Source organism: Protopterus annectens, chromosome 8.part1, assembly GCF_019279795.1.
Source record: "Protopterus annectens isolate FY-2018-M chromosome 8.part1, PAN1.0, whole genome shotgun sequence".
In the NCBI taxonomy this organism is placed as follows: Eukaryota; Metazoa; Chordata; order Ceratodontiformes; family Protopteridae; genus Protopterus; species Protopterus annectens.
In genome coordinates this window covers 346,286,037-346,304,823 of record NC_056742.1, presented here as the reverse complement: position 1 = coordinate 346,304,823, position 18,787 = coordinate 346,286,037, and positions in this window count along the sequence as shown.

Sequence of the window (18,787 nt, the reverse complement as noted above, 5' to 3'; positions counted from 1 at the left end):
CAGTTTGGCCTGCAGTACTACTCAGCTCTACCTTACCAGTCACTCTGTCCAAGGGACCATCAGTACCCCCAAGCAGCTGTGGCTCACCTTCAGTCTCACTGCTACAGAGTAGCTCCCTCCCTGAAGTAACCACTTCACCAGTCCTGGCTGCAAGTGTGCTGTCTGTCTGGGTCTTCCCAAGGCTACCAGACTTGCCTGCTTGTCTTCAAGCCTGACTGCGTGTAATTGCACATGCACAGGGTACTGCACTATCAAAATCATTCCCTAGCAGGATATCTGCAGGTATATCCTCAAACACACCTACTTGCTGGCTTCCTTTTCCACCCTCCCAGTCAAGGTGAACACTAGCCAAAGGTATTTGGAATGGGATCCCTCCTAAAGCCCTGACTGGATTAGACTACCCAGGCAAGTAGTGATCCTCTGTAACCATTGCAGGCTTTGCAATGGTTATATCAGAGACTGTATCTCTCTTGGCAATGGCCTATTTGCCATTCACTACAATAGGATATAACCTCTGGTGGTAGTTTGGTACCCTTGTTGTCCCAAGACAACCTAATATTGGCATTTTGTCTTTCCCACTTACTGGCTCCCTCACCTTTTGTTCCCCACCTTGCCTCCGGGGACACCTGTATGCCACATGGCCCCACTGGTTGCATTCAACATTTAACCCTAGCTCCTGGACTAGTGGCTTCCCCTGCTACTGGCAAATTCTGTTGGGGCAGTCTGTGCTGCCCACCATGGGTTCCTTTAGACCTATGAGCAGTACTGGGGGTCGCTTTCCTGTGCAGGGCTGCCCGGCTTGCCAGGTATAGGTCTCCCTTCTTCCCCAACTCATCTGAAGTGGCACATTGTCTATCAGCTAACCAGATCCTCATTTATTTAACATTTCTTGACCGGGATAGTCCGACTGGATGTATGTCCATTTTCAGTGGAGGCTCGGGGAGAAAAGCTCCACATTAAGACAATTTACAAGACAGAAATCTTGACCATATACAATACAGATAATGTCAGACAGGTAAAACATTTCAAATACAGGAACATTTATATAGTACTGTTACAGTAACATACCCGATTAAATAAGTTAAACTTTTTCAGTAAAAGGATTAATAAAACTATTTTTTTTTTGTTGAGGGAACATTGTTTATAAAGTTTACCAAACCTTAGGAGGTGAGCTACTACAGTAGGAATTAATAAGAGAATATCAGAGCACCTGAAATAGCAAATTAAAGATAGATAGTAAAGAATGGTCCTGCTAGGGGACAAAGTGTCAGTCAGGATTTGTGCATGGGCAAAGCCATTGTGCTTTAAGGAAGAATCTTAATTGCTTCTTGAAAAGTGGGGCAGAAGAAAGGGCTCATGTCCTCAGGCAAAGTGCTAAGGGCTTGTTCCCTCATCAAAAGGTCTACCAGCCCTTCAAAAGTGGTGACCTGACATCCATTCACCCACCTATGGAAATAAGTGCTCAGTTCAGCAACATATTCACACACACTTTCATCTGCCTTGCATCTATGCTCACGAAGCTTTTTCCTATATGTTTTAGGTGTTAGCTTAAACAATTCTAACAAGTGATTTTTTTTAACAGCAGTATAATCAAAACATGTGTCAGACATTTTTGACAAAATGGTTACAGCTTTACCATGGAGTAAGGGGGTCAGGAACTGTACCCAGATCCTTTGGTCAACACCATACTGTTTGCATACCCTCTCAAACATATGAATGAAACTATCAAAATTATCCCCCTCTTTAGACTGCGGATGAAATTTACTGACCTTTGTGCTTCTGGGGTCCAGTTACTCCCTTCCCCATTACCTCCATGACTCTGGCGAAGAGTCAGCATTTCCCTCTCATGCTTCCTCTGCCGCTCCTTTTCCTCGGCTTCCAGGCATAGCAGTTTCTCATTCTCCTCAGCCTGTAGACTGCTCAGTCTCTCAGTTGCTTCTATCTCCAAATGCCTGGTCTCCAACTCAAGTCTATTTAGCTCCAGATGGATTTTAAGTCCTCTGCAGAAAGGTTGGGCTGTCCACTCTCTGAGGGTATTATATCTCCACTGCCAGTCTGATTGTCCTCCTGGTTGCTGTTTTCTGATGCAGCTGTAACCAAGGCTGCAATCAGGTCTGCCATAGTCAGGTTTCCATGCACCAGTTCCCTAGCCTGGCACATCTCTGCCAGCTGGCTCCTTGTCAGCTTTCCATACTCCTCTGCTGATAAGCTGCCTGCTCACCCTGACTAACTAAGCTAACAAAAGAAATGAAACATTTGCGATCTGATTCACTGCATGGCTGATTTAGAGTAAAAAATACCTCCATAGCTCACTGTACACCAGCTACAGGAATTCACTCTACCCACACCACTACAAGCCAATTAGTATCTGCCAACCAATTAATAAGTGGTGTGGATATCCCACCACTGCCAAACAATTAATATGTGACACCTATGACCTGGCCCAGCAATCAAGGAGCCTCAATCCTCACCACTAACACCAGTGAAGGGCATCTCATATAGGAAGAAAGGATAACAAATACACACGGTAAAGTGCAATTTCTCTTAAGAGCACACAGAAATCACAGTCAGTCCAGGGCTGGTCAGTCCCTTGTTCCCCAGATCCCCAGTAAGACTCCCCACTTGCACAGCTATAGGGTCCAGATCTCAGCCTAGTGGGCAAGTAAAAACTTCCAGCACCCTCTCTGTCCAACCAGTGCTTCGTGTCCCTTCCCAAGTAGCTGACACACACACTTTGAGAAGAGTTTACACAACCACACACACTCCTGGGGAAAGCTGGCACAGGTTCTTCAGCTGTGCCCCTTTTTCCACACTATATGGTAGTACCAGCTACCACCACCCACTAATATTTATCAGCTATTCAAAGGCCAGTAAAAAGGTGTCTATTACTGTGCAATATTATTATCCAATTGGCAGTACAGCCCAGGGCTAAAGTTATTGAAGTGGCTTTGTACAATTTTACCAAAGGCATGCTAGTACTCTAAAGAGCTTAAATTATCACTACAAAAACAGCCACAGCTGAAAAGGTTTAAAAATATTTAATAACAAATAGTCAAAACACAAGACAATACTTTTTAGTACATAGTGCAAGTCAAGAGTTCAGAGATCACAGAGAAATACTTAAAACAATTCAGTAGTACAGTTCTGAAATTACATACAACAGTCTAATCTTTCTATTTTCTAGCTATTTTTATGAGAAAACACAAGTCTAAGATAAACTTACATATAGAGCAAGACAGTGCTGATGCGTTGGCTGATCAAGACAAAAATGCTTAATGCTCTCTGATTCTCTCTGTTTTTAAAATCACATTCCTGGTTCACATTACATCATTCTTCACACTTCCCTGTGTTCCCAGGCTAACAGAAACTACATTTACATTCTTCAGCTCTGGGCAGAAACCAGAGCAATAAAGGACATTTGGGCATACATATTCTGGCCATTAACTCTGGCCTTAAAACAATAGGCAGGATGCCCCACTCTAGACTCACTGGCTCAGAGTCCTAACATCAAAGGGTCATAACATGCTTTACTTGGTCAGTGGAGTGCACTGTTCATTTTTTCCAGTTCCACATGTAACACTATTTTTACCATTTAAGACAACAAGCCTGTGGTTTACATTAATATTTACAGATGATAGAATTTCTATCTGGCTAGGCTGGCAGCCTTCATATATCTTTACAATATATATATATATATATATATACAATGTTTAATATATATATATATATATATATATATATATATATACACACATATACACACACATATATATATATATATATATATATATATATATATATTACACACAACTGCTAGACTCAGGCGCAAAATCAAGTTTATGGAATAAACTTCCAGAAGCTGTGAAGCAGAATATGTCACTTAAAATAATCAAAAACAATCCTGATGTATATGTTTTAAATAGAAAATAACAATATAATTCATGTTATGCTTCTTGAAAGCCAGTAGGTTGCAGACTTGATACTCTAACATGTGGAGAGAGAAAAGCTTTCATTCCAATTGACATGTATAACAGAATATATTCTGTTGTGATACATGATGTACTGCCTATGTGAAAAATATCTGGCATGTTCCTACTGACACTTGTGATCTTTTTAACTCAACAGGACATGCTAGCCACTTGTTTCCATTTTATCTCTACTGCTAACCATTGCATTAAGTACAACACAATGGATTAGCTAATCAGACAAGAAATGCATGCCTTTTAACTTTTGCAGAAGGCACGGTTATGGCCTATTCTTTCAGAGACAGATTTAAAATAGAAGCATACATTAGAGGGCAGTTAAGGACTGCCAAATGCTTGTAGTCTGCCAGTTTTTCTACCTGCTACATACATCCAAGTTTGCACTTAGTGACACCTCAATTTGCCATCCTTTTGTAATATTTGTAATAAGTAGGTTCCAATATTTTTTGACTCTGTTAACTCTTCAGCAAGGCTTTTCCAAATATTTACCAACTTTCTGTGAAACACTTTTCTCACCTCTTTCTGCCATATTTCTTTAACTTGAACTTTACCATCTTGTTCTCCTGCATATCTCTGTAATTTCACTTAAACTTTAGCTTCACTTCAGCTACATAACTATCACACCCTCATTTAACTTCATTCCTGGATATTATAAATATAATGTTCAACTCTGCTCTTTCTTTATACAGTTTTCAGTGCAAAACATGACCCATTTCATTTTTTTCTACAATGCATTTATTTCTTCTGTGTACTTAAAAAGGTGAAATTTTCACAACTGAACACATTGCTGAAAATGGGCATATTATCATATATACATGGTTTACTATCAAAATCCCAAATACAGATGTTCTGCAAATGGGATACGGGATGGCAGATGGTCAGTTGCTGTGCTGCCAACCAATGCTAGTTCATATCAGAAAATGCCACTGTGCATTCGCTGATATGAAGTCGATCTAAGGGCTAGAGATCGCGGTACAGTGTGGATTAGGACATATATCCCTTTCCTCACTGTAGTGCAATCTCGGAGTTGGACTATATAGTTAGTAGGGGGGGTGGGAGGAGCAAGGGGTGCAAGGGGCTTGTCCTCCTGCAAAGATGTGATGCATTTTTTGCACTGTATAGTTCGTGTTCCAAATTATCAACTCTCTAGTTGTCAGGTATATGGGCCGATGTTGTGAGCAGACTATTTTTCATTCTCGCATTCCTTTCATGCTTATGACCGGGAATGCAGTTGTTTTGTGACATTTTTATAGTAAACATATATATATATATATATATATAGAGAGAGAGAGTGTGTGTGTGTTGAGTTGACTTTTCCCCTAGTTACATCATGTCCTTGTTGTTCTTCTTTTGGCTTTTCCTGGTTAGGGGTCGCCACAGCGGGACTCCAGTCTGTTAATAATTGGCAGTAGATTTTTACAGTGCCGAAGTGCCAGCCCGGCGCCCAACCCTCAATGAAGGCACGCCCATTCACGCATGTCTTTCAGATGCTACTCGACCACGGGGAGGGCATGCAGACTCCACACAGAAGGCACTCCAACTGAGAATCGAACGGGAGAACCTCTTGCTGTGAGGCGACAATGCTACCGCTGCATCACCGCTGCTTAATGCCTTTAGATCATCTCTTTTATCTAGAGCAGGACCCTTTCCATTTATATTGTACCTTTTATTACTGTGTCTCATCCAGCTGCTGTGCACATTTGTATTATTTCTTTGTTTTTCTCCAGATGCATTATTTTATATTTCTCTAACAATTTTTTTATGATATTCCCTCATTTATGTCATTTGAAGGAAGGTACTGTCAAGTGTGAAGTCAAGTTTGGTTTCTTGGAAAACTGGTGGTGCAGTGAAATCGAACTCATTGTACAATGGAATGTGATTCCTCAAAATGGACCTAAATAGCATTAGAAAGGTAAAAAGAAATGACAGACATATGAACTGTGGCAGCTTGCAGCATTCAGCAGACTGTCTAGACTAGATTCTTTTAGCATGTGTCTTATGTTATATTGCTTACTCAATGCTTCACTTAGTTCTTATATGATCACTTATTTTAACAAGTGGAAGAAACCTAAAGAATAAACATGTAACAGAAAAAAAGTAAAAAGCAAATAAAAAAATCAGGATGACTGACAAATTACACAGGCCATGTTCTCAGGAGCAGTACCTTACAGCCATACTCAGATAAATGCAGCTATCCGTCAGATGCTAAAGCAATAGAAAAAAATGACTTGGCCACTTTACAGTTGTGAGTGTTCAATATGTATTTGTTTGTATTTATTTTATGCTTAATTTATTCATATAATAACCTGATAACGGTACCTACAGACCCATTACCAGCCATTACACAAACTTGGGGCAAACATAATTAACATTACAAAATATATTTTAATAATGTAAAAACAAAACAAATTATTATTATTATTTACATTTGTTGACCAGGAAAATCCGACTGGACACAGGTCCTTTTTCAGCGGAGGCCCGGGGAGAAAAGCTCCACAATAAAAACAATTAATTACAAGTTACAAGAAGTATAGATAGATTTTGTTTAACAATAGTAGTAAACAGTTATAGTTCAAAAATTAAAGTATTTAGTCAAATGGTACAACACTTGTATCACTGGTGCCATAAAGACTAGCAAGTATTTTAATAGCTGAGCTAGCAGCTATTTCCCTTGAATAACAGTGGCTAAGATTACAGCTGAGATATAGGTTTACAAGCAATGCATCTGGCTGCAATTTGAGGTAGTTAGAGGGGTGGAAGAAAGGGGTTAGAGAGGTTTGTTACAGGGGCATGCCCAGTGCTCTTTTAGATGAGATTTTAGAGCAGCTTTGAAGTTAGTGCGCGATGACACAGAAGTTACAGTGTGAGGAAGGGTGTTCTCCATAATTTTGCTAGGGAGTAGGAGAAGAGAGCTTCTCCAGCAGAGTTCCTGGTTCTAGTTACCTGTAATTGATTTTTGTTGCTGGAGCGTAGTGGTCTGGTGGTATGATAGGGTTGGAGTAGATTTTGGAGGGAGGGAACTTTTAGAGGATGATTTAGTAGTTTGTGGGCGAGTAAGAGCTGGTACCATTGAAGGAGGTGAGAGAGTTCTAGTCAGCCTAGTTCAGTAAGTGAGGTGCAGTGGTGGCTACGGTAGTTTCCTCCAGTGGCAAACCTTGCTATTTTGTTGTAGCAAGCTTCGAGTTTACCTAGCTCACTTTGTTTTAGGTTGGTAAATATTGAAGAGGCGTAGAGTAGGGTGGAGATAAGGTGGCTATTTTCAACTGAAATCTTGGCTGTTTTGGTGAGGAATTGCTTATTTCTGTATAAAGCTCTCAGTTTTTTGTGTACTTTTTTATGGTTAATGAGATGTGGATGTCAGACTTGAGGTTATTGTCAATTTCAACTCCCACGTAGTTTGGTGTGGTCTGTTGGGGGGATAATGGTGTTATCGGCTTTAATATTAAATTGGTGGGTGTTTAGATTGTGTTTGGTGGGTTGGAAGATGAGGAGTTTTGTTTGGGTTAAGTATTAACTGTGCATCTGAAAGCCAAAGTTTCAACTGAGGAAAAGGCTTCCTGTGTGGTCTTTTGAAGTTCAGGTAGGGAGTGGGCTGAGCAGATGATGGTGGAATCATCTGTGTACTATATGAGAGTGGCTCGTTTGGTAGTAGAGGCTAGATTATTAGGGAATATGGAGAAGAGTAAGGTTCCAAGAATGGATCCTTGGGAACTCCTATTGAGACAGGGAATTGGGATATATCATTATGCCAAACAACGGATTGATGGCAGTCAGTCAGGTAGCTCTAGAACCAGTTTCTGACAGATTGAGAGAAGGATAGAGTATTGAGGACAGTGATGAGTTATTTATGAGAGACCATGTTGAATGCTTTCGATAGGTCTAGGAAAGTTGCAGAGATGAAATAACCATTGTTTGTATGTTGAAGGATTGTATTAGTGAAAGCAAGTAAGGCAGTGATTGGGCTGTGGTATGGTAGGAAACCACGTTGTGTGTTAGATAGGAGGTTGTTAGCAAGAAGGTAGTTTAGAACTTGTGAGTGAATGCATCTCTCAAGTATTTTTGATAGAGGAGAGAGAATTGCTATGAGCCGGTAGTTCGTGAATTCTGTGGAGTGCCAAACTTTGTGGAGGGGGATAATGTGGGATATTTTCCATTGTGAAGGGACATACCTTTCAGATAAAGATCGGTTAATCAGGATTGCAACTGGGTAGGCTAGGGACTCAGCTGCAATATTAAGGTACTCAGCTGGGAGGTTGTCAGCTGCTAATTTTGTGGGCTTTAGTTTCGATATGAGTTTTTTTATGTTGGAGGTAGGGATAGGAGAGAAAGCGAATGCAATGGGCAGGTTACTAGGTGTAGTTGGAGGGGGTAGGGGAGAGGGGTTGTGTTGTTTTGCTAGTGATGAAACGGTTTATGTGAAGTGAGTGTTGAAAGAGGTGGCAATGTTTTCAGAGGAGTTTGTTTTGTTTGGTGGAGGGGTTCCTACTTTTCCTGGGTGGAGGATGGAGTTGACGGTTGACCAGAATTGTTTAGGGTTGTTTTGGGTGGAGTTCAGGGCAGACTGGTAATATAGGATTTTGTCCTGTTTTATTAATTTTTTTACTTTGTTACGTAATTCACAGAATTTCTATCAGAGGGGTTTTTTGTCTTGCACCAGTGATTCCAGCCTTTATTTTGGTTTTTCATTTCTGATCTAATGGCTTTTTGTAGCCATGGGGAGGACTGGGCTTTAACTCTAGTAAATCTTGTGGGTGCATGGGTGTTTAGGACTTTAAGGAAGGTGGTATTGAAAAATTGGACAGTGTCATCAAGGTTGAGGTATTTTAGTGGAGTCCAGTTGCAGTTTTTTAGGGCTGAGATGAAGTTGTCAGGGTTAAAGTTTACTTGATTATGTATTTGCTGATAGGTAATGGGTTTAGCCTGATATGTGTTTTTTGTGTAGGAAAGTTGGGGTTTGATCACTGAGGCTATCTGGTAGGCAGCCAGCTGTGTATGATTGGGGGCTCTTGCTGACTAGTATCCAGTCAAGAGTAGAATGCTTGATGGAATTCTTATTTATTCTGGTGGGTGTCTGGATAAGTTGGAAAAAAACATGAAGATTTAGATGGTGGGCTGGATGGTGGTTGGAACAGGATGGCCAGTCTATATTAAAATCACCTAATATTATGGTTTATTGTGGAAGGTGATTTACCCAGCTGATGAGGTTTTCTAGTGGAGGAATATTGTTGCCAGGTGGGAAGTAGCATCCTATCATGTTAATGGTCTTGTCTTGGTTTACTTTTAGGTTGGCATAGATTATTTCTTCTTTGTCAATTAGGGGGGCTGATAAGTTTAGGATTTGAATATTAAGATTCTGTTTATACATTACAGCTACACCACCTCCTTTTTTGTGCAACCGATTTTGTTTTAGGATATTGTAGCCTGAAGGGAGAATTTGCTCACTGGTAATGTGAAGTTTGAGCCAGGTTTCTGTTAGAATGATATTATCAGGGGAGTGTAAGTCTATGGTAGCATGTAGTTCATGGATTTTATTGGTTATACTTCTGATATTTAGGCTTAAGATAAGAAAGTCAGTTGGTTTCCTATTGGAAGTAATTTGAGGGTGGGTGAGGTTGTTAGGCCGACTATAAGTGGAGGAGTTGTGGGGTCCAGGGTACGAGTGGATGTCTCCACTGAGGGCAAGTATTGTCATGGCTGAGGATGTTAGTTTTAGTAATGAGAGAATTAGTTTAAGTTTTGGGGTAGCTTTTTTGTTTGGGTGAAGTGGGTGATAAAGTAGGTTGAGGGATAGTTTGTAAGGCATTAAGGATGCTTTTGTGTGGTGGAGGTGATAGCTTAAGTGGGTTGTGCATCGGGGTGTATTTGTTGTGAGAGGTGTATGAGTAGTGTGATGGTGTGACATGAGTAGTGGTGACTATAGTTGTGCAGTGGAAGTTGTTTGGTGGGAGTATAATGGTGCTTTGGTAAGATGTAATGTCTGCAAGAAGGGTGCATGTAAAGAGTATAGGTAGAGTGTGTAGGATCATAGTACTCAAGGTGGGAAGTTGATGGTAGGCTGGAGGTGTGGTTAGAGTTGGTGTTGCAGGTATGGTTGTTTGTGATCGTAATGGGAGGGACGTTTGGCTAGAATAAGTGTAGGTGAGTACTGATTACTAAATACAGTACAAAATAACTAAATCATCTGAGTACCCATGTTTTCAAGCATATGTACAAAGTAATCTAGAATAATGAAGTTTGGCTGGAGCATGGTAGTAGAATATAAAAAGTAACTCTAAGGGGGTGGGACATGTGCAGTAACTCTAAGATAATAGCACATATTTTAGTAAATAGCAAATGAAAATACAAAATATATACGACAAATAATGGGGTAGGTGTAAGGAATCTTATTAGGTCTTTGGGAAGTGTCATGCTTTGCTGAGTATTTGTTTGAAAAGAGTAAAGGAGTTCAGCACTTTTTAAATGATGTGGCTAACAAAAACTCAACTACTACTGAGAACAAGTAGAAATAAGGGAAATGAGTAGAGGATACAGAAGGGGAATTACAAGTGCTGAATTTAACAGTGGTCATATAATGCCACTAATATACAGTCTGTGACAATGTAATGCCACTGATTTATAGTCTGAAGTCAGTACACCAGTAAGAAAGCTGCTTTAGAAAGCAGAAATATGTGGCAATTGCAAGAGTTTTTCTCTGATAATCGTATATTTTATTAAATGTTCTGATCAAATATACGTTTTGAACAGTATATACAAACTTAGAAGCATCATGATAGTGATAGTCCAAGAGTGCCTGGAAAGGTATGCACAAGTTGAAAAAGAATGCCTTGAAATTTAGGAGGTATATCGGGAAATGATATCTCTGTGCTGAATTTGAATACAAACATAGGCATGACTATTAGTGCTGTTTCAAAATTCCTGGTTTTCCTTTTTTGTGGTCCTTGAATCAAGGTCTTTACAATTATAAAAGGATACTTCATTAGTGTATTACACACCAGGGACTAACAGATTGCAGAGCCTCAGACAAAACTGATTTCAGTGAACTAAATGCTAAAGGAAGAACTAGTTCTAAATTTGTTTACAGCTCTTAACAGAAATCCAATGAGGGCTACAGTTAGTGATAAATGAAGATGTGACATTACAGCAATGGGTTTGAGTCTCTGTTAATGGATAAAGGATCCATAAAAATGGACAAAAGTATACAAATATTCAGAAATTACAAGAATTTTACTGAAGAGATAATCTGCTGTATTCAAAGTAGAAGGACAACTCCCCAACAATTAAAAATGAATGGTAGGGAAATGACAAGAAATTTCCTTTCAGGTAGTAAAGCATAAAATAAAAAGCATCATATCTAGCACACTACCCTGGTGTACAAAAGGAGATAGGACATCTATAACTTTCACTAAAGTCTACAGGATGGAACGGAAAACGTAATTAATTGTTTTTCATGAGGAGCAAACACCGATTCATTTAAAATTCCTTGATTTTTTTTGTCATTTTCACCGCCGCTGCCTAATAAGACTGTCTTAAGTCTACTGCCCATTAGTTCTTCATTAGTGGAGAGAAAGCCAATCAAGAAGGGATATGACTAAGGCAGCCATTAGGGGTTGTTTTTTTTTTTTGTTACAGCCCTATCTCCAATTGCACATACCCAACAAAATGCCCAGGGATCACTGTACAATGGGCACCGGCAAAGGATATCAGCTGCTTCTTTGAGTGACTTAACAAATCAAGACAGCCATGTCCCACCCCCTTAGAGTTACTGCACCAATGACATCTCTGGTACCCATCAGGAACTGATCGATGGAAATGTTTATCCTGGTCAAGTGTTCCCACACAACCTCCAAAGACAAGCCTATCCAGATAGTCAGCATCACTCCTCCCTCTAAGCCAATGGAGCTTGCTAAAATCCTTGAAAATGCTTAACTTTGGATATGTTACATTACAAACAGTTATTTAGAGCTTTAAAGTCTTTGCTTACATGAAATAATACCTAATTAAAAGCACACGGTTTTCAAATTCAGAAAAATTGCAGAAAATGTAATTTAAGCATTTGACATCTGGTTTGTGATTTCTGTACCCAATGGATATACACAATGGTTGCTCAAATATTTAAAAAACTTACTGGAAAGAAAAGAAGGATGCTTGAGAAAAACATATCATTCTCTAATGGAATACTATAGCAATAACCCATGCCTGGGTGTGGGTAATGCTGGATTTACCCACGGTTGGTGTGGTTTCATCATGAGGGTGAAGCCCGAGTGGCCAAACAAAGACAACCATGGGCAAATCCAGCATTACCCACACCAGAAGTGGGTTATTGCTATTATACAATGACATTAAAAAATAGCGAGACAGCTTTAAAAAAAGCAACGGAGAAAGGAAGATCTCTGCTACTTTTTTTAAAGCTGTCTCGCAATGTTAAACTCCTTTAACATAGCAAGACAGTGTCTAAACAGCAACGGAGATCTTGCATTCTCTCTTGCTGTAAAAAGACAAACTAATGGAAAAAGTCCGGGAGACCAGACCTTTTTCCATTAATACAAGTCTGATTTACAACATGCACGCTGACCAGACAGTGTGTACATTTTGGAATATTAATGGTGGGTCGTTGTATAATAAAGATTTTATGTTTAAAATACGATGGAATTTCTCCTGCATAGTATTAAACAATACACACTGAAATCTAAGTAAATGCATCACAATCAATTTCAGAGTGCAAGTGTATCAATGTAATACACAAATTGAAAATAGGACAAGTGACACAAATGTATTATTGTATTCATCATGCAGCTGTACTAGATGTTCAAAGGAGAAATAAGACACAAACCAACAATATTACAGTAAGCTGTTGTCTATCACAAAAAAGATTACATTAGGTCATAAACAGTCCAAATACCTAAAAGGCCCATACTGAAAAGAAATTAGAAAAATCATACATGCAATTTCTCAGATACATGATCTAAGAGAGGAGTTCTACGGTATATGACAAACATTTGTAAAATGTAGTTTAACCTGATACCATCAGATAAACCCAAATAAAACTGTACTCAGTCTAGTATGCTCAGCTAAAATAATGATTCCATTTGCTAGAACTCAAGTGTAAGGTGAAAATATTCAGCATATTTAGTGAATGCAAATTCTACATTTTTATGAAAGGTATCAGACACATAGGAATAATTTCTGCCCGATACCATGTATAATTAATTTAGAATTTGCTTTTAGCAAGTATTAACCTAACACTTTATTTTGCAAGGCAATCTGACAGTTACAAGGCCAACATGAACTGATAGCAGATAAGAGATTACATGATACAAGATCTGAAAATATAAAAAATAGGATTAAGAGAGGGATTAAACAATACAGCATTGACAGATGCTAAGAGTAGAGGGGTAGAATATGTATTGAAGAGGGAGCATGATTTCATTCTTGTAACACTGTGAGGCAAACACACTTAGCAATCAGTAGCAAAATGTTGTTCTGGAAAGCATTATCTTCCCATCTAAAGGAATTAATTAAAATTGCAATTCAGCTGCTCAGTTTCATCCCATAGATATGAGAAGACATGACAAATTCTGCCTTATGTTTGTGTTAAGTCCCGCTCTACATTAAACCATAATGTGATACAACTGATCAGTAGATCTATGACGGTTTATAAGAGCACATTGCAGCTCTATGTGTTTATTTTGTCTCAAAAGGGGAACACAGGGATATATAATATCACCTACAAGTCAAGGTGTTTAAGGACAAGTTGCTTCTCATTATGTGTGTGTGGTTTCCATTCAAATGATCAAGACAACAGCTTGTTAACTAGGGTGAGCCATGCCCCAGTTGACTGAATGCACAGCACATCAGAAACTGCTGTTAGCTTTGTGTGGGACATCACAGTATAGCCAAATTTTCCACCTGTCAATCTTTATACAGGACAGTCCTATTTTGGTAGTTTCATCCTGCAAAAAAATGGCAAATATAATATTTTAAGGCAAAATATTTCTTAGATCATCTCTAATAGTTGCATAAAATAATTTTGTATCAAGTATACCTTAATATATGAAACAACAGAAACTATTAAAATTTTACAATGGTTAGTTTTTATTTTGGCAAAAAAAGTTCAGATCTTTGCAATGCATGTCCTATGATTCGCCTGCAAACTCCCCCCATTAAAATAACCGCCCGAAACAGTACATTTCACCAGATACTAAGATGACAAAACTTTGCAAAACCCAGTCTTCACATTAACTACTGTATTCCTACTATACAGGATACTATAATCTTACCAAAGAAAGTATAGTTTCATAGTGCATGCTTTTTCTATTGATGTAACATTATAATCTATTGTAAGGATTTTTCTAGTTCAGTTTAATGTAAATCCTAAGAAATGTAAATTGTAGTATGTTTTTTGCCTGTTATATCTGCAATACTTTTAACTGTATTTTAAACATTGTCATTCTCTGTAATGCTTGTGGAGCTTTTCTCCCTGGGCCTCCACTGAAAATGGGTCTCTGACCCAAATCTTGTACTTGATATATAAAGTCTCAGGAATTTAGGGGGTACCTAAGAGCTTGCTTCTTGCAAACAGTACTATATGATTATTAAAGCATGCTAGTGAGTGTGTGTTGGTATGAGATACAATGTTTTGAGAGCATCTGATGTCAGATTGTGTGCATGTAGCATTTAGTACTTTGCTGTGTATGTGTGCTGGTCAATAGAGTGTACCGGGTTTGCGCATGCATGTTTAGTAAGTAATATTTCAATATATACTCATTGTTTTGTTGTGTCTTTCAGCTATTCCCTGTTAGGGGTCGCCACAGCAGAACTCCAGTCCACTAATGATTGGTAGTTGATTTTTACGTGCCAAGTTACCAGCCCTGACGCACAACCTTCAACGAAGGTACGCCCATTCACACATTTCTCCACGCAGAAGACGCTCTAGCTGAGAATCGAACCGGACAGCGTCTTACTGTGAGGTGACAATGCTACCGCAGCACCACCACCGCGGGTCAATATATGTTCATATAAAAAGTAGAAATTCTTTACATTTAGAAATGGGGAGTAAGGGAAACTAAAACAAGTCACACACTCCACGTTCAGTGTTAGCTTGGTTTCAAGGCTCCAGTTTGTGCCACAATGCATTTTAAAAGAACAAAACATTACTTACAGGAAATAAACATGTTGCATGGGATAACCATCCAATAATCTTTCCAGCTTAGGGATAATATATGCAAACAAAATGTAAAAACAGTTCTAGCCTTCCAGTCTCCCTATGTATCAACAGGCTTCTTTCTTGAGACTAAAATGTGTCTCCCGTCTTTCCAGGATTAAGCAACTAACACGTCTCCCTTATTGATGGCAAAATGCTCATTCTGACTTGTACATTTCCAGCAGATGTCTTAGCTAAAGTCTGCTCTATTTCATTCCACAGGATAATATCTTTTTTCTTCTTTCATAAATGATGCTCTGTTTTACCAGGGGATTTCAGATTTGGTCTTATATGCAGTCACTTTGCAATCTTTTTAGTTTCTGGTTTGTTATATCTAGTGTGAAGCCCAGTACTGCAAGTCCTGACATTTTGGAAATTTGAAAAGTAAAGTACAGTTCTGTAAAAGAGTGAATTTCAAACCTTGCTATCACACTTTTAAGCAATTCTTGCATGAAGCTTTAGCCCTATGGATTCTCAAAGTGGAGGAGTCCCTATTCCTCTATAGTCCAGCAATTTACATATTCTAACTCCAGCTAATTTTAGAGATACTATTGCTATGCACTTCGCTAACAGAATTAGTTTATATCCTCCCTAATTGCACTTACTGTGCACCCATATGTAGGGTTCTATCTGCATTGTCGAAAAACCTACAAAGCATGTGTAAAGTATTAGACTGATGCTTATTACATTGATGGTTGTTTATTCAAGTTGTAGGGGATTAGGAGAGCAGTAAGTTTTTTTGTTGTTTTTTTTTAATTATTATTATTAATGATTGCTGGTTCTATTAGCTGTCAGTCCGAGACCAATAATGGGTTAATGAGTGTTTCCCCCACTGTTGTGCGATCTTGGAGCTAATATATTTAAATGGCAGGGACTGTCAGAGTACAGAGTAGTGTGCTACCTTCAAAAGCTCTGTTTAATGTGGGATTTTTTTTTTCATACATGGAAAGGTTTCAAAATTCTGTTTTAACTTTACTGAGACTTAGAGCAAGTTTCAGCTTTTAAGTATAGACCCTATATATACACAAAGAAAGAGAGAGGTATGCCTATATCTGATAGTGAACAATGAGGGTTAAGGCTATGAGTCGTTAATGAACTGCCTGCTGGCTTCCCACAAACTGCATTTCTCTCCTGTGCATCAGTTAACAATGAAGAAGTCATTTAGCCAGACTGTAGTCTGAGGCAATAGGGCAACTGGGCTAGGCTGCTCAGTGTTCAACTGGACAGCATGCTTAATAACTGAACCTATGTGTATGTATGTATATGTGTGTGTGTGAGTATGAGACAGAGAGAGCAAGTTTTATTGACTTATGAGTTTCTCAGCTGTTAACCAGCTGTCTCCCTGTGCTTGCATGTCCACGTGCTTCTCACATGTTTATCTTAAGGCACTTTATGTATCATGCGTTTAAACTACATATTACGTATACATACATATACTGATTTACTTCATACTATAGATGTGCCACATAATTGTGCTGACTCACTGTGCAACCTTTATATTTTGAATGCATGCCAGATCACATCTTATCTCACTTTGAAAATGTTTTCTGTATGAATGTTCTCATGAAGAACCAAGTGTAAACTCTTTAGCAAAGAACTAGGTTACATAAATAATTTTATGTGTTATTTGTTAAGATGTGAAGATTAGTGTTATGTACCAGTGAAAATTAAGACTGAACAGCATGATAAGCCCTGAACAGCAAGAAAAGCACTATGTTTATGTTGGCATCCTCTAGGCATTCCAGACTTTTTTTTTTAAATCAAGGGAAGAAAAAAATGATTTCATCTTTGCTTACTTATTTAATTTACAATTATTGTTGCCTGTGTTCTAATACAGATTTTCTGCACTTTTTTGCACCTTTGGTATTTTGGTCTGGGACAATAAGCTTGAAGATGGAGTTGCAGTGAGTGAGTACAGTAATTTCTACAGCATCCGAGTTCATACAAACAAGTACGGCTATATTTCCTGTCTAAAATGAAGTTACTAGTTAATTCTTCCTGGTCTGGTGCCATAGATTTTTAGACCGATTCCCAGTAATGGCAGTATTGAGATTTACTTCAGAATCTGTGTTACCTAGAGCTGCTCATATCCACAGTTTTTTTTTTTTAATTCTGCTAAATATTGACAAAGTCTGCACTTATAGTGTCCTATTTGTCACTTCTGCTTCTTTCCTTGCTAAGCTTGATACGTGTTGTTACGAATCCCCCAGGGCCCTTGATATATTAGTTAACCCTTTCCCCTGCCATAGCTTTACAATTGACTGCAGTTCTAAGTCTACCTATGTGATCCAAGACTTGCAGTTTACATTTGCAGAGGTAAGACTGCCATGTTTAACTGCAGGATCTAGTTACAGAGCTATACAGGCTTATTTATGTTAGCCTAGTATCATAGGTTGATACTAGGCTATCTACTCTAGGGCATTTATAAGCCTAGCCAGAGTGTGTTTGGCTTTTGCCACCCTTTTAGATTAGTTTACTGTGCCTCTGTATAGTAGGTCACAGAAGAGATCCCAGGGGTAAACCTACGATCTCCCATCCACTCGTCAAGATTTCTCTTGAAGAGGGTCATTGAGGGGCTCTGCCTAACATGGATTGGGATTTTGTTAGAGTGAGGGGAGCCTCTGGGATATGAATCTGTCCCTCCAGCATGTCCTATTTATTTCTGTGCTGAGGTTTAAGTCCCTGGAGCGTGTAGCTCTAAGGGATTTGGATTTCCTGAGGTGGAGCATGTCCATTAATTCTGGGTTGGACATGGCTTTATACGTCAGGCACAGATCACCTCTGAGTAGGCAGAAAGCATCCGAGTAGAGCTGGAGTTTCTTTAGCCTAACTGCGTAGGGCATCTGTTTTAGTCCCTTGATCCTCTTGGTGAGGTACTTTTGGGGTCTTTCCAGTTGCTGCAGGTGTCGGGTAAGGTACATCCCAAATGGGGCATTGTATTCAATTATGGGCCTGATGAGTAGAGGGGCACAATGACCTCTCGATCTAGATGAGAACCCTTTCGTGATAAGGTGGGCTATATAGAAGGTCTTTCTAACCACTTTGGCAACGTGATTGTCAAAGGAGAGATTGCTATCTACTTGGGTCCCCAAATCCCTAATTACTTCTTCCGTACTTAATGGATTACCACCTATGTGGTAATTTGTGGGCACTTTGTTTTTCCCAAAAAGGATGACTATGCACTTTTTTGGCATTTAGCTTTAGGCCACGGCTCTGGCACCAGTTATCCGTCTCTGAGAGACCCTTTTGGAGGATGCTTGTGTCAGTTGGCGAGTTGATTATGGCACCCAGTTTGCAGTCACCTGCGAACTTGGTCAGCCATAGTCCTCCCGTGTTAGCCTGTACCTCAGAGAAATATATACCGACCAAGAGAGGTCCCAGGACTAAGTCTTGTGGGATGCCACTTGCAACTGCTTTAGAGTCTGACATGGCGCCTGCAATTCTGACCATGTGGGTTCTATCCCTGAACCAGTTTGCAACCCATCTTGTGAAATAGGGGTTGATATTTAAGCTGGTGAGCTTATTTATGATGCCCGAGTGGGGTATTGTGTCAAAGGCTTTTGCGAGGTCCAGGTATGCTGTGTGGACTTACCTTCCCTTCATC